Genomic DNA, 14,609 nt, shown 5'->3' with positions numbered 1-14,609 from the left:
GGGTTCAGGGTCAGTTTTCAGTTTTTGGGTAAAGGGGTATTTTTAGGGTTCAGGGTCAGTTTTCAGTTTTTGGGTAAAGGGGTATTTTTAGGGTTCAGGGTCAGTTTTCAGTTTATGGGTAAAGGGGTATTTTTAGGGTTCAGGGTCAGTTTTAGGTTTTTGGGTAAAGGGGTATTTTTAGTGTTCAGGGTCAGTTTTCCCTACTGTTGCACCCACTGGAGTGGGAATAGTAATTATTGTTAAGTAATTATATATTATATATGATTCATTTTTTTTTTATTAAATATGTATTATTATTTTTTTTAACAATTATTACATATATTTAAATATGTTTAAGTAATTATTATGTATTATTTACAGTTTTTTTTATGTTATTTTAAATTTAAAAAAATCGATATATTTAACAACGATATTTTTTACATCGATATTAAATTTTCGATATTTTGGTACTTACCATGTTGTACATAGGGCGTCGATATTTTTGCTATCGATATAATTACGCCGATATTTGTGTAGGTCGAAATTCTGTCTGTCGAAATTCTGTCATAGATCCACAGGTGATGATATGTGCAATTGTATTTACTTTGCCATTCTTGTATCTGGACTCTGTTTCAGGTGACGGATGTTTCAGATGTGGGACCTGCTGAACTGCACTACATACCGGCACGTTGTTGGAGACACACCAGTGGCAGCAGGTGAGCAGTGGGGGCTGGGTGCGCAGTGTCAACACTCTATCTCCATGTCCCTCTCTTCTTTTCTCCATATCTCTCTACCCCTCTCTGTCCGCCTATCACTCTCCCCCCCTCTCTGTCCGTCTGTCACTCTCTGTCCGCCTATCACTCTCTCCCTCTCTGTCCACCTATCACTCTCTCCCCCCTCTCTGTCCGTCTGTCACTCTCTCCCTCTTTTTCCCTCTCTCTGTGTCTCCCTCTCTCCTTCGCTCTCTCTCTCTGTCCCTTGATGTGCGCAGGACACACCTTCTCATCATGATTTTGGTCTTTCAGGCTGTGACCTACGGATTGTCACGAGTGGAGCTGCCATGTGTCTTCTTTTCTGTTCTGTGTTTATTTGAATAAAGTTTCATTTGTTGATTTGAAGGTGAATGTGTGATGCTCATTTTTGTGACAACACATGCATGTCACCAGATGTGATTGTGCGACATCAGGTGGATTATTTGGTACATGATTCCGTGTAGTTGATGTGGCATGTCTTTGCCTGAGGAAGGTGATGGGGGACGGGGGGTCCTGGTGGTGGTGGCCGTGGGTGTTTGTTATAGTCCTGTTTGGGCTATGAGCTGCAAGATCAGTGGCTCCATGGCATCTGTTGCCCTTCAGGTGTGACTGTGGGCTGTGCTCCCTGTTTGTGATGCAGGATGTGGTCCAACTTTGCACCAGGTCAGAGCAGGTGTTAGTTTCCTGCTGCTAACGAGCCTTATAGCCTGTTTTGGGTTCTTGTTGCTGATCTGATTGGTCGTTGAGAATTTTGCGGAGTGGTGTTGTCATGGCTTTTTGCACGGGAACGTCTACTTTGCATCTCATTAGCGATAGTTGTAGGGGTCGTCTGTGGAGGTGTTTTTTGCAGCTGCCATCGCGGGTAAACTGGTGATGTCGGCTGTTAGCACCGGCTTCTGAATGGGGCGATTATTTTATCGTGACCTTGGCTGCGATAAAGTGGCGTTAACTCTGCAATAGCTCCTTGAGAATATGCCCCAATTAATTTTGGAGCACGTACAGGCAACGCGGGAGGACAACCATCCTAGACACTGCTATTCTGCCCATGAGAGAGAGTGGCAGGGTGTTCCAGAAGGCCACTGATCGTTTCAATGCTTCGATCACTCCATTTACATTGAGCTGCAGCAATTGCGATTCCTCAAGTTCCACCCATACACCCAGATATCGAAAGTGCCCCGTCTCCCATCGCAATCCAAGCCTCGGAAGTCTCTCAAGCGGCAGCACAGACAGTCCAGCTAGTGGGAAGTGCATTTATTCACAAAAAAGGTATAAGTGCATGTGCAAACTGGGTGGAAATATTCTCCAAAAGCATGCATATTAGTTGTGAATGTAGGGGTAATTATTTAACAAGCAAGAAACATATTACCCCAAGGAGGAAAAAAGATGCTAATATACTCTTCCAACAGTGCTGGAAAGTAGGGCACATAGAAATTTACGATTGTAGTACATTTCCATGTAGGCGCCTTGACATTTTAGTCAACCCACAAAAAGCAAGAACTCAGTTCAAGTCAGAGGAGTAAACCTTTGAAGAGTACATTTATAACCATTAAAATATTAATTCTAAAACAATACTGAAGGAAGAGAATTTCTTTCGAACTATGGAACTCAAAAGGAATAAAGGGCATTCATCTTTTGTTCTGAAACCATTAATACAAGCGGCGAGCGGAGCGGGGGCTGGCCAACAGATGGAATCCCAAAATATGGATGAAAGGGGTCAGGAATTTGGCACTGTCTAGTTTTGAAGATGAAGTTATTTTTCCGCCCCTCCATCCAGCTTGAAGCATCTGGTATTGCAGAATGGTTTCGTGCATGAAAACAGCCTCTAAGTGTGGCAGGTCAGATGGGCTAATTCCATCACCAGAAAGAGAAACAGATGTGATCCTGATGAGGTTATTAAAAACAAAACATTACTGATTACTTCGGCCCATCTTCCCACCCTAATCCCTCTTTAATGTTATCCAGGTCTCTCTTGACCTCAAACTTTCGCCTGCAGCACTGTGTTTTTGTTGCATATCTAGCCTGTTCATATTGCCAAGACGTTCCCAGGCATGTATAACATCTTCACCCACTCCTGCCTTTTTAGTCACTCACACACTGCATTCTGAGAATTGAAAACCCAGTTTTTTTGCATGGAAAGTGCAATATGTTCCAGAATGTAGTAAACTGAAAATTCAGGACTGACTGAAGGCGCAGGGCTCAGATGTTTCACCTTGGCTTGAAGCCCCCTAGGCAGGCCATCACTTATGACCGTGCCATCTATTCTAAAACGGAATATGCAAACACAACAGGTGATGGACCGAATGTGGATCAATGTCACACACTCACCCCAGTCCAAAGATCTGGGCCCAAATCCATCGTTTTTTTGCACTCCACACCACCCTGGGTTAGACAATGGCGATATGCAAATCAGCTCTGACCCTGTGCCCCATGGGAACAGTCAAGTCCGAACTACAAAAGCCATGTCCTTCCCAGAACGGAATCAAGCATCCGAGGACCGGACCGGTTTCGAGGTAACACCTCTCATCAGCCCGGCTAGCTTGACTCCAGTGGTGTGGAGTGCCTGGGAGCCACGTCTGGGCATCCCCAGCGCACTTAGGGCGGAATATGCAAACACAACAGGTGATGGACCGAATGTGGATCAATGTCACACACTCACCCCAGTCCAAAGATCTGGGCCCAAATCCATCGTTTTTTTGCACTCCACACCACCCTGGGTTAGACAATGGCGATATGCAAATCAGCTCTGACCCTGTGCCCCATGGGAACAGTCCAGTCCGAACTACAAAAGCCATGTCCTTCCCAGAACGGAATCAAGCATCCGAGGACCGGGCTGCCGTGCGTCAAAATAAGAGGGCAGGAATGTGCACAGGATACGGTGCACAAACAGCAGCCATGCGCCAACGCTGACACCCTTGCGTCATGTTTCAAGTGTGCCTGCGTTGTGCCCCTTCCTGCACCAAAATGATCATTGATGGCATTTTCTTCTTTCTATATAATTTGGTGCTGATGGCAATACTTGATTTAGGAAAAAGGAGCGCTTTTCTGATCGGTGAACTATAGCAGCATATGAACAGCACCCTTTTTGTGTTGCAGCTCATTGGTCCTTACGTACCATAAAATTGTTGCTTTACTATATAAGAAGTAAAATGAGGATTTCAAAGGATATGTACAACTTTCTGAGTAGTACTACAACAAAATGTTGCACTGCTGTTTGGAGCTCAAGTTTCCATCTGTTGATGCACTTTCCTTGATCGAATGCAGCTCTGTCACCAAAAGTAATAGAGCACAGCTCTTTTTTTGTGTTTGAAAAGCTTTATACATAATAATTATGATAACAATTGACATCAGGAAGGAAAATATGAAGTATACCATTCAAATAAGAAACATAACATTCCTAATGTCAAGCTAGAGAACTAAAAGCATTTTATGGCATTTTGAAGGGAAAAAGCGGGGAGGGAGGGAGTGAGATAAAATAAAAGAAAACAAAACTTTGCTATGAAACATAACGGCAAAGGCAAAAACAATACAAGCAATTGTCAAAAATTAGATAGGATATGCAAAACAATACAATAAATAAAGGCAGTAAAACAATAAGTAAGTATCCTTGAAGGAGAGAGTAAAATCAACAAGGGGGTTTAACATTTTCAGAATTGATAGGGAACGGTTTCTTGTGAGCTAAATGATCTAGGTATGTAGTAAGAGGTAACCAATAGAGGTCAACATTACAAGGTGGTTTACAGGAGGAAGAGAATGAGACATCTAGCCTGTGAAAATGACATAAAGAGTTCCACCAGTGTTGTATGGAGACGTTTGTAAGAGACTTCCAATTGGAAGATATATGTGGAAAAGCGAGTGCAAGCATAAGGTCAAAGAGACCCTGAGAGTGTGAGGGTAAAGTTAGCATGTCTGAGAGACTACCAAGAAAAAGAAGAGGGAGTGAATATGGAACAGAAAATGAGAAAACAGGGTAAAGTGCAAGACCAAACTCGTCTCCAAAAAATAGAAACCATAGGACAGAAAAAGAACATATGTAAAAGATCAGCGTTAGGTGATTTACAAGTCCAACAAGTAGAGTCAGAAGAAGATGAGAAGGGAGAAAGGTAAAGTCTATGATATAGAAAAAAGAGAGATTGAGTAAGAGAAGCAGAGCAAGAAATCTTCAATGATTTAGACCAGAGTTTATCCCAAAGGGAAATGGGCCAAGTGCATCCCAGATCAGCTTCCCAGGAAAGTTCCACTTTGTAATTTGAGACGTTCCGGATTAGGAGAAGAAAAGAATTTATAAATAAGAGAAGCTTTAGGGAGAGTAGAGAGTAACGTCAAAAGATGAGAAGGGGAGGTAATGGAAGTTGAGGAAGGAAGAGAGTAATAACGATCAAGAATGATTTCCATAAGAAGAGTATATTTCTGCAGAAAGGTACGAGGACAGTGAAATTGAAGTTGAAAATGCGGGAAAGAGCAAGGCATTACCCCATCAAAGAGCTGACGGATCCATATGATACCCTTAAGTCTCCAAGAGGTCCAACAAATAGGCCTATTGTTTACAAGAATAAGTGAATTATACCAGATGGGTAAATGTAGAAAGGATTCACGCAATATAAGTGAGGAAGAAAATAAAGGTTTAAGAAGAGAGGAAGTATGCTTAAACAAGGGCAGTGAATCATAAGGGGATTTAGATGAAAAACGTATCAATTCCTCAAAAGAAAAGGGCGATAAAAAAAGACTGCTCATTATAGAGCCAAAGAGGAGAGAGGGGGAAAGATTCCAATGAGAGCCAACGCAAAGCTTGACGGAAAGAAAAGGATTTATGATAAAGGCGAAAGTCTGGGAAATTAACACCACCATTTGATTTAGGTCTACGAAGAGATAGAAGAGAAATTCTAGATTTTTTATTTTTCCAGAGAAATTTTGAGATAGAGTAGTCGAGACGTTTGAAATAGAGAGCAGGAATTTGTACAGGCAGCATGGAAAGAGTATAAATAAGAATAGGAGCGATCATCATCTTAATGGAGTCAAGTCGAGTCGACCCCACCAGGAAAGAAAAAGAGGATTCCAAGAAGAAAATAACTGATCAATTCGGGAGAGGACAGCTGACATATTTAATTTAACAGAAGAAGAAATAGAATTAGAAAACCAGATCCCAAGATATTTAATCTTAGTGCTATTCCAGGCAAAACCTATGGAAGCAAAGAAATGAGGGAGACAGAACTTGGTCAAAGGAAGAATTTCTATTTTATCTGAATTGGGGCCCGATGTAGGTAATCTCGATTTACCTACTCTTAAATACCGAATCATACCGATTCAGTATTTAAGAGTAGGTAAATGGGATGTAGGTAATTCCACTTTTGAAATTACCGAATCGTAGTGATTCGGTAATTACCGAATCGGCATTTACCGATTCAGTAATTGCCATTGATTCCTATGGGTCTCAAGGCCTATAGGAATCAATGCCAATTACCGAATCGGTAAATACCGATTCGGTAAAATTACCAAATTTGCAAGGGGGACAGGGTGTCACTTTGACACCCTGTTGCACCCCTCAATTGTGCATGGGTGCACATGTTGCTGACATACATGCCCTTAGGGTTTGTATGTCTACAACATGGCACATTTTTTAAAGCAAAAGAAATGCTTTTTGAAGGGTTTTCATTATTTACCACCAACTTCTAGTAGGTGGTAAATAACAAATTCTTAAACCCTTGTAGCACTGATTACAGTGCTACCTACATGTTAAATTACAGAATCAGCAATTTTACTGATTCGGTATTTTACAGAATCGGAAAAATTACAGATTCGGTAAAATTACCGATTCTGTAATTTAACATGCCCCTACATCTCATTTTCCAAACACCGGTCGGTAACGGCCGGTATTACCGAATTTCGGCCGTTTCCGACCGGTATTTGCCTACCTACACCGGGCCCTTGATCTTATAACCAGATACAAGAGAAAACGCTTCGAATTCAGACAATAAAGGAGAGATAGACGATTCTGGGTGTGAAATAAACAAAAGAATATCAACAGCATATGCAGAAAGTTTTAATTGATGGTCACCAGAGGGAAAGCCGGAAATGGAAGTGTTCTGGCGAATGGAGGTCAAAAAAGGTTCAAGGGCCAAAACAAAAAGAAGCGGAGAGAGAGGGCAACCTTGACGAACACCTCTTTGAAGGGTGAAAGAAGAAGAAAGACGACCATTCACAAGAACAGAAGCCTTGGGTGAAGAGTATAATAAAGACATGAGAGAAATAAATTTGGAGCCAAAACCATGCCATTTAAGTGAAGCAAATAAAAAAGACCAATCTACTCTATCAAAAGCTTTTCCAGCATCAACAGACATAGCAGCCAAAGGCATTGAGAAAGAGGGGGCCTTGTTTAAAACGTTCAGAAAAAGACGAGAACTATCCGAGGTAAGCCTCCCTTTAATAAAACCACATTGCTCTTTACCAATAAGGTGAGGCATAAAGGAATCCAAACGCAAAGCAAGTAATTTGGCGAAAGGTTTATAATCAACATTGACTAACGAAATGGGATGAGAATTTTTACAAAGCTTAGGATCACGACCGTCTTTCGGGATGAGACAGATGGTGGCATCTTGAAAGGTACCTGCAGCTACACCAGAGGAAGAAAAGGATTGAAAAAGTAATAGGAGTCTGGGTAATAAGAGGTCAGAAAAATGTAAATAAAACTCCACTGGAAAGCCATCGGGACCAGGAGTTTTAACCTTAGTGAGAGAGGACAGAGCCATAGAAAGTTCATGCAGGGAAAGATCAAGGTCAAGTGTTGAAAAATTGAGATGAGATGTAGAAGGTTTGGTAGTTTTTCAAAATAAGAGCGAAGCATAGAAGAGGTAGGTGGGGATTCAGGAGTGTAAAGCTGTTGGTAGAAAAGTTGAAATTGTTCAAGAATCTGTTCATTCGTATGGAGAAGAACATTGTCAGAGGAAAAAATAGCTTCAATTGAAGTCCGTTCTTTACGAGAGTTGAGATAGTTAGCTAAAAGCTTCCCAGATTTGTTACGACCTCCGTAATAACGCGCACTACTACGAAGAAGAATTGAACAGGCATTATTCGTGGTAAATTTATTAAACAAAATCTTCGCACGCAAAAGTTCTGGGGACATACATTTATCAGAAGAGGTATAGAATTGGTGTTCTAATTTTTTAATATATGCAAGAGAGGACTGACGTTTTTGGAGAAATTGTTTCTTTTTCCTAGATACAAAATCAATAATAAATCCCCTTTCAGTAGCTTTAAAGGAGTCCTAGAGAATGTGATGAAGAGTATCAGAAGTAGAATTAGTTTGAAAGAAATCATTAGTAAAAGTACGAAATGAAGAAGAGAAATTAGGATCAGTGAGAAGAGTAGAATTAAAGCACCAGCGAGAGGGCTTGGGGTGAGGTGGAAGTAGATCAATATCTGTTATAATAGGAGCATGATCAGAAATAACAATAGGTTCAATAGAGGAAGATAAGAGATCTGAGTGAGAGATTGAGAGAGAAAATATAGTCTAACCTAGAAGGAGAAGCATGAGGGTGAGAAAAAAAAGAATAATCTAGAGTGTCTGGATGCGTCAGTCTCCAAGAATCAGAAAGGTTTGTTTGAAGGATAGTGTTTAAGAATTGCTTATGAGGTTTGTGGGGAATGAAGCGAACAGTGGATTTGCGATCAAAAAATGGATCAATAATTTGATTACAATCTCCTCCTAAAAGAAAAAAATCATCCTTATGTTGGATACATTTGCTTGTAATTAGAGGCCAAAACAAACAATCAGGCTGAGTAGGACCATAAACATTAAAAACAGTTAGGGAAATAGAGTAAATCAGCAACTTAATCAACATCCATCTCCCTTCCGAATCTTTTTCCTCTAACAATACTTTACATTTTAACTTTTTATGAATTAAAATAGCAACTCCATTTTTTTATTGGGGGAAGGAGAAAATAAAACTGTAGCCACCCAATTCCGTTTTAGCTTAAGAGACTCAAGATCATTAAGGTGAGTCTCCTGTAAAAGAGCAATATCAGGGGTATAGGAGGATAAGTGAGACAATACTCTCCGCCGCCTAATGGGATTAACATAAAACCTCTTACATTCCATGAAATAACTCTAAATTTGCAAGCAGAGTTAATATGATAACATCAAATTTGCAAATATATATATATATATATATATATATATATATATATATATATATATATATATATATATATATATATATATATATATATATATATATATTGCAGTTTTCATCCAAAGATTCCAATGAACACAGGAAAGATGAATCGCGGACCCAGAAAAGTTCTTTGTGCCAAAAGTTTATTTAAACACCCTGCATCAATGCCGCCATGACGCGTTTCAGCCCCACCTGGGCCTTGATCACATGACGTGTTGTGCTTGGGGAAAGACGCTTTTAAAGTGCAAGTGCAATGATAATACAATTCAGCTGTGCTGTGCAATAATAAATACTGTAGACGGACTATGAATGCTCGTAAATAGAGGCATAAATGTCGGAATTCATCAAGTTTTAAAGTGCTACATAAATTAGCAATAACTAACTGCATGAATGCATGAATAATTGCTGCATGGACATAAGTACACAACCTGTTAAAAATATATAAATAATTAAATAATCATATATATACACCGTATAACATGTAATATAAAGTGCAATCAACAGGGTAATGTCCACAGGGCTAATCTCTCAAATATCTACATACTATATTAAGAGGTGCCCAAACGGAAGGTTCAAAGTGGAAAGCTTCCAATTAACATAACCCCAGGTATTCTAAACAATACCTAGTCACATGCTAAAAAATCAATACAAATGTCGCAAAGTAATGTCTGTCTAAAATTGGAATTTGAGTGTGGCAACAAAATTTCCCAAGAAAATATATTTAATATAATAAGGCCCATGTGGGCATGCACAGTAATCAATTTGCTGACTTTCCAAAGTGGCCGAACCCACCCAAAAAAAACCTCTTAACCAACGGAAAAGAGATAAGGGTGGTATGTGAAGAAAAAATATTTAGTGAATTTTACCAAGTGCTACTTAAATCATAATGAAAAATAATAGTACAATACATAGCGCATAGTTATTTGACAATCCTTGTTTAGTCGATAGGAGTTTAAATGCATAATTAATCAGTAATATAATAATGCTGCAAAGATGTTAAAAGCTTTATAGAAAACAGCATAACAGTGGATATCATAATTTATAGGCATGTATGCAGATCCTCAGTCGTATTTAAACCCGATGGGGACTTTGTGTTAAGTTCCAGTATATATCTGGTTTCTAGCAGGCGAAGAGTACTTTCACGATCACCCCCTCTATGGGACTGAGGTATACAGTCTATAGCGTAGTAACTAAGGTGTAACGAGTCACTGACATGCACTGCCTCAAAGTGTCTCGCCACCGGGTATGCCTGGTCCTTGTTTGTAATATATATATATGAACAACATAAAGCCGAAGGAAAAAATGTAGGTAACATCCGAAAACCAGTAAAGGCGAAGAAAAACCAGGAAAGGGGAAGGAGAAAGGAAGAACAAAAAAGTAAATAAGAACGAAAAAGATCTATACAAATAAGGATAGTAGTAGGAAAAAGCGTAAATGTGTAAGGGAAGTAGGTAAAGCCAGAAAACCAAGAATAAAAACCAATGAGTAGAAAAGAGGGAGGGAAAAGGAATGGAGAGGAAAAAAGAAGGAAAAAGAAGAAGAGACAGTAAATATCCAAAAGGATGACTGAAAATAACGTACCTGAGGAAAACATACAAGAGGGAAATAGGGCAATGGCGACACTCAACAAGATGAACCACACGAAGCACGGAACTCCAACCAAACCAGGACAAAATTCGAAGGAAAGGGATCAACAGGAAGAAGCCAGGAGCCTTGAAACCTGAAAAGGAGTACGCAAAGGTGAGTAACAATAGGGAAATAACCACATCGACAAACAAGATAATAATATGGTCAAAAAACGATCATAAGAACAGGAAAACAGGTACTAATGGAGCAAACAAACTGAACCGTAGGAAAACTTAAACGTGTTATGTCAAGAAGACTAATAGAAGAAGACAAATATATTTAACTGTTAGAAAAAACTCCATCAGCCACTACAAGAAGAGGAGGTATCCATGGCACCATTGGATTGAATATGGATAAAGTTCTTAGGTTCTCCAGGATCTTGGACGTTCATGTACGATTTTGATGAGTAACTTAAAAAATACATGGATGAAATAAGCCATATCTAGCTCCAAGAGAGCGTTGTGGTGCACGGAGATTCAGAAATTCTTTTCTTCTTGCTGCAGTAACATTGGAGACATCTTGGGAGAGGAAAACTCTTTGACCCAGCCTGGAAACTTGACGTTTGGCTCTCGCTGCAGTAAGAACTGAAAGGAGATCTGTGAATTTCAAAAAAAGAAGTATGACTCCTCGTGGTTTAGAAGATGTAGATGAACGCGGACTCAATCTGTGAGCTTTCTGCATACTAAGAGAAGTATTTGGAGGCATGTCCAGGAGCTTGGGGATGAAAGAGGTGAAAAATGTGACAGGATTGTCACCTTCTAAGGATTCCGGCAGACTGTAAATTCGTAGATTATTCCTTCTGTTTCTATTTTCCAAATCCTCAGTGTGTTGCTGGAGGACTAGGACCATCTTTTCTAGGGACGCAATGCGTTGAGAGTTGGTTGAGATTTCCGGTACTTGTTGTTCCACAACTGTGATTCGATTTTCCATGCTCGACCATTTGTCCTTCAAGAATTGCATCTCCTTGTTGGTTTCCTCCACAAAGGGGCGTAAAGCACGGATCTCCTCCAAAAGCAACTCCATAGAGATAGGAGATGATGGTTTATCTGGAGATGAAGTGTCTTGTTTCAAACGTTTGGACGAAACAACAGGAGGAGAGTATTTATTAGGCATGGATTGTGCTGAAGTAGCACGATTGGGGTTAGCTCCAGCCATTTGATCCGCAGCAATAGAGACACCTGAGACCGAAGTTGAATTCGATGGAGTGTTCGTTAAAGGATCCTTAGAAGGTATAAAAACTAATTTTGGTTGATGCAGTTTGCCCATAGGGAGAACAAAGTTTATGATGAGAAACTCTGAAACATCAAAGATGTGAAGGTGTATGGAAAGGTCCACAGTGAAAAACCATAGAAATCCACTTTCGTATATAAAGGCAGGTGAAACCAGCGAAATAGAGAACTATGAGGAAGACTGTGGAGCATGTCACTGGTGAAAAAACAAGGAAAGCTGCTTCATATGGCACCTGAAGAATGAGGCTTTCTTTTGCAGTTCTGTGGTAGACCTCTGAAAATAGGTGCTAATAACATTCAATAAAAGCCAAAGTAATGCGCAGATAGAGTCATTCTGGACGGCCACATAATTCCATGAAAACATACTCTGAAACACAAAATATTTGAGGTCGTAGGCAAAATGCCACAGGTGAAAACCTCATTAATCCACATTTCATAAAGGTGAGTGCAGTGTGAACCATTGAAACAGGGAACCATGAGAGATTCTGTGAAAAGTGTCACAGAAGAAAAAACGAAGAAAGCTGTTCCCAATGATATATGCAGATTGAGGCTCTCATTTCAAATGAAGTGGCAGGCAGCAGAAAATAAAATCATGGAAACAATTCATAGAAGCAAAAGCAGTGCGCAGATAAAGCCATTTCAGACGGTCGCACGTGAGGAGAATTGGCAGTCAGAGACAAAATGGCGGGCGTTACCGTTACTTGAACGAGAAGCCTCTAAAAAGCAGGAAATGATGATGCGCAGCTGCCGCAAATAAGCATTTCCGATGCTGCTCACATTCCGACAACAGAAGAATGATTCAGCAACAAGGAGGGTACCGGAAAAATGCCACAGAGGGTCCGTGGAAAGGACCAGCTCGGCGGAGGAACAGCTTCAGGCGGCCATCCTGCGTGGCGCAGTGACCATGCCCCCAATAGAGCACAGCTCTTTCCATCATATTCGCCTGATGTTTTGTCAGCATGACAGAAGAAACACGTGATGCGTTCTTTCTATTTTTTATCAGCAAACAGTCTCACTTGAAATACATATAGGACTGCATTAACACAGCTGACCGGTGGTGGCACGGGCAGTGCCAGGGGTACCACAGACCATGGGAGGTGTAGCAGATGCTATCTCTTTCATACAACACGAGTAGGGTTTTGCAAATTCGGCTATTGACATTTTGTGCACTGCACACCCTTTCCATTTACCTCAATGCATCTGGGTGAATTGTGTGCCGGTATGTCATGCAGTTTGCTGCCTCCCCTTTTTGTGATTGGTTCCTTTGAGTTGCTGGGCTGTCAAGCTCATTGGGATGCACCTGCACTCTGTTAGTGGTACAGAAACCTGAGAAGATTGTGAGCAGCATTGCCAGCACCCCCAAATTTAAGGTGTTTCTCTCTACTGAGGAAGGACAAATAATCTGAAAGACTTGTCTAGAGATACCAAGCAATGGCTGCACCAACAATGGTGAATGCTAAAGACTTTCAACTAAACGGACAGTTATCATGCACTTCATTTACCACAATGCATTTGAGCGAATTGTGTGCTGGTGAATGGTGGGAGAGATATGGCGTGGCATGTATGTCAGAGTCAGCTGACAGACATGCCTGTTGGAGGGGACAGTAGAATCAGAGAAGCCAGCTCTGGCAGCATGCCTGCCACATCTGGCACAATAAAAATATAAAAAAAATTAGAATGAACCCTGCTAATGTGGGTGTTGGAAGTTCACATTGGCAAATTAAGTGTCACTGAACAACAATTTATCGTAAGATAATTCTTTACAAATACCTCGTCACTTATTCAAGATTTCTTGAATGGGATGGCACTATGAATTCACTCTCATGTGTTATATGTGTTTGTAATATCCAATGCTTGTTCATCATCAGGGTTAGAATAACTCCTGTATGATTGAGAACCGTTCTAATAATTACACCATAACCAATGGACAATAACAAATTTCATTCTATTACACAAAATACCTAAGGTGGTTGCAGAACATTGCTAGAGTCTCCTCCATGCGAGTCTCGAAGGCACCAGCATTAGCTTGCAGTTCATGCAGAGTTCAGAACTGTTTCTGGGTTTTGTTCTTCTACTTCCACAAGTCTCTTCTGAAAGACAGATCTTTTTAACACAAGAGCACAGCACTCTTCATCCCCCCATCTTGAGTCAGTATCAAGTTGGCTTACTCTTCCAATACATCATAACTACTATTTATAGTAAACACCCGCTCCAAACCCTCCTCCCCCCATTTGTTAGCGGGTTTAATAAACAGATCTTCAATTGTGCTCAGGTTCCTAATGATATGATGGTAATTCAGCGGATAAAATTTGTTTAACTTATTTCATCATCACCAAGTGGTCCAGCAGGTGACCAAACACACAATGGTCAAGAAAAGGTGGATGGGTTGACCTGTTTCCCTGTGACCGCTGTGAGTGATTAAAAACACTACAGTACCTAAGGGCGCACTCATTGATTGGCTCAAGCAATAAGGAAAAGGGAGAGCTTCCTCTCAGGGCATCTAGAAAACCCATCCTTGGAAGACATAATCTGAAATCAACCAATTATAGCAGGTGGACACAGTAGGTCAAGTACTACTGCAGTACAGTGTAACCCAATGGACACCTCAAGCACCATTAACAACTGAACACTAAAATGTGTGTATTGTGCAAGACTTGCAAGCACCAGATGAACCGAGTTCACAAAGATGCCAGCACCTTCAAACGATGAAGCTACCCCACCCCCTACGAAACACACCAACACGTTCCCTTTAAAAACACATATAGAATATAGTCACTGGAAAAAAAATGTTAACATTTAGATAAAGTTGGTAGGAGGTGAAAACTGCCTGAAGCTCAAAACGTCAAAAGACAGGA

Source organism: Lissotriton vulgaris, chromosome 5, assembly GCF_964263255.1.
Source record: "Lissotriton vulgaris chromosome 5, aLisVul1.2, whole genome shotgun sequence".
Lineage (NCBI taxonomy): Eukaryota > Metazoa > Chordata > Amphibia > Caudata > Salamandridae > Lissotriton > Lissotriton vulgaris.
The sequence above is the reverse complement of the archived record's forward strand: the minus strand, read 5'-3'. Positions refer to the sequence as shown.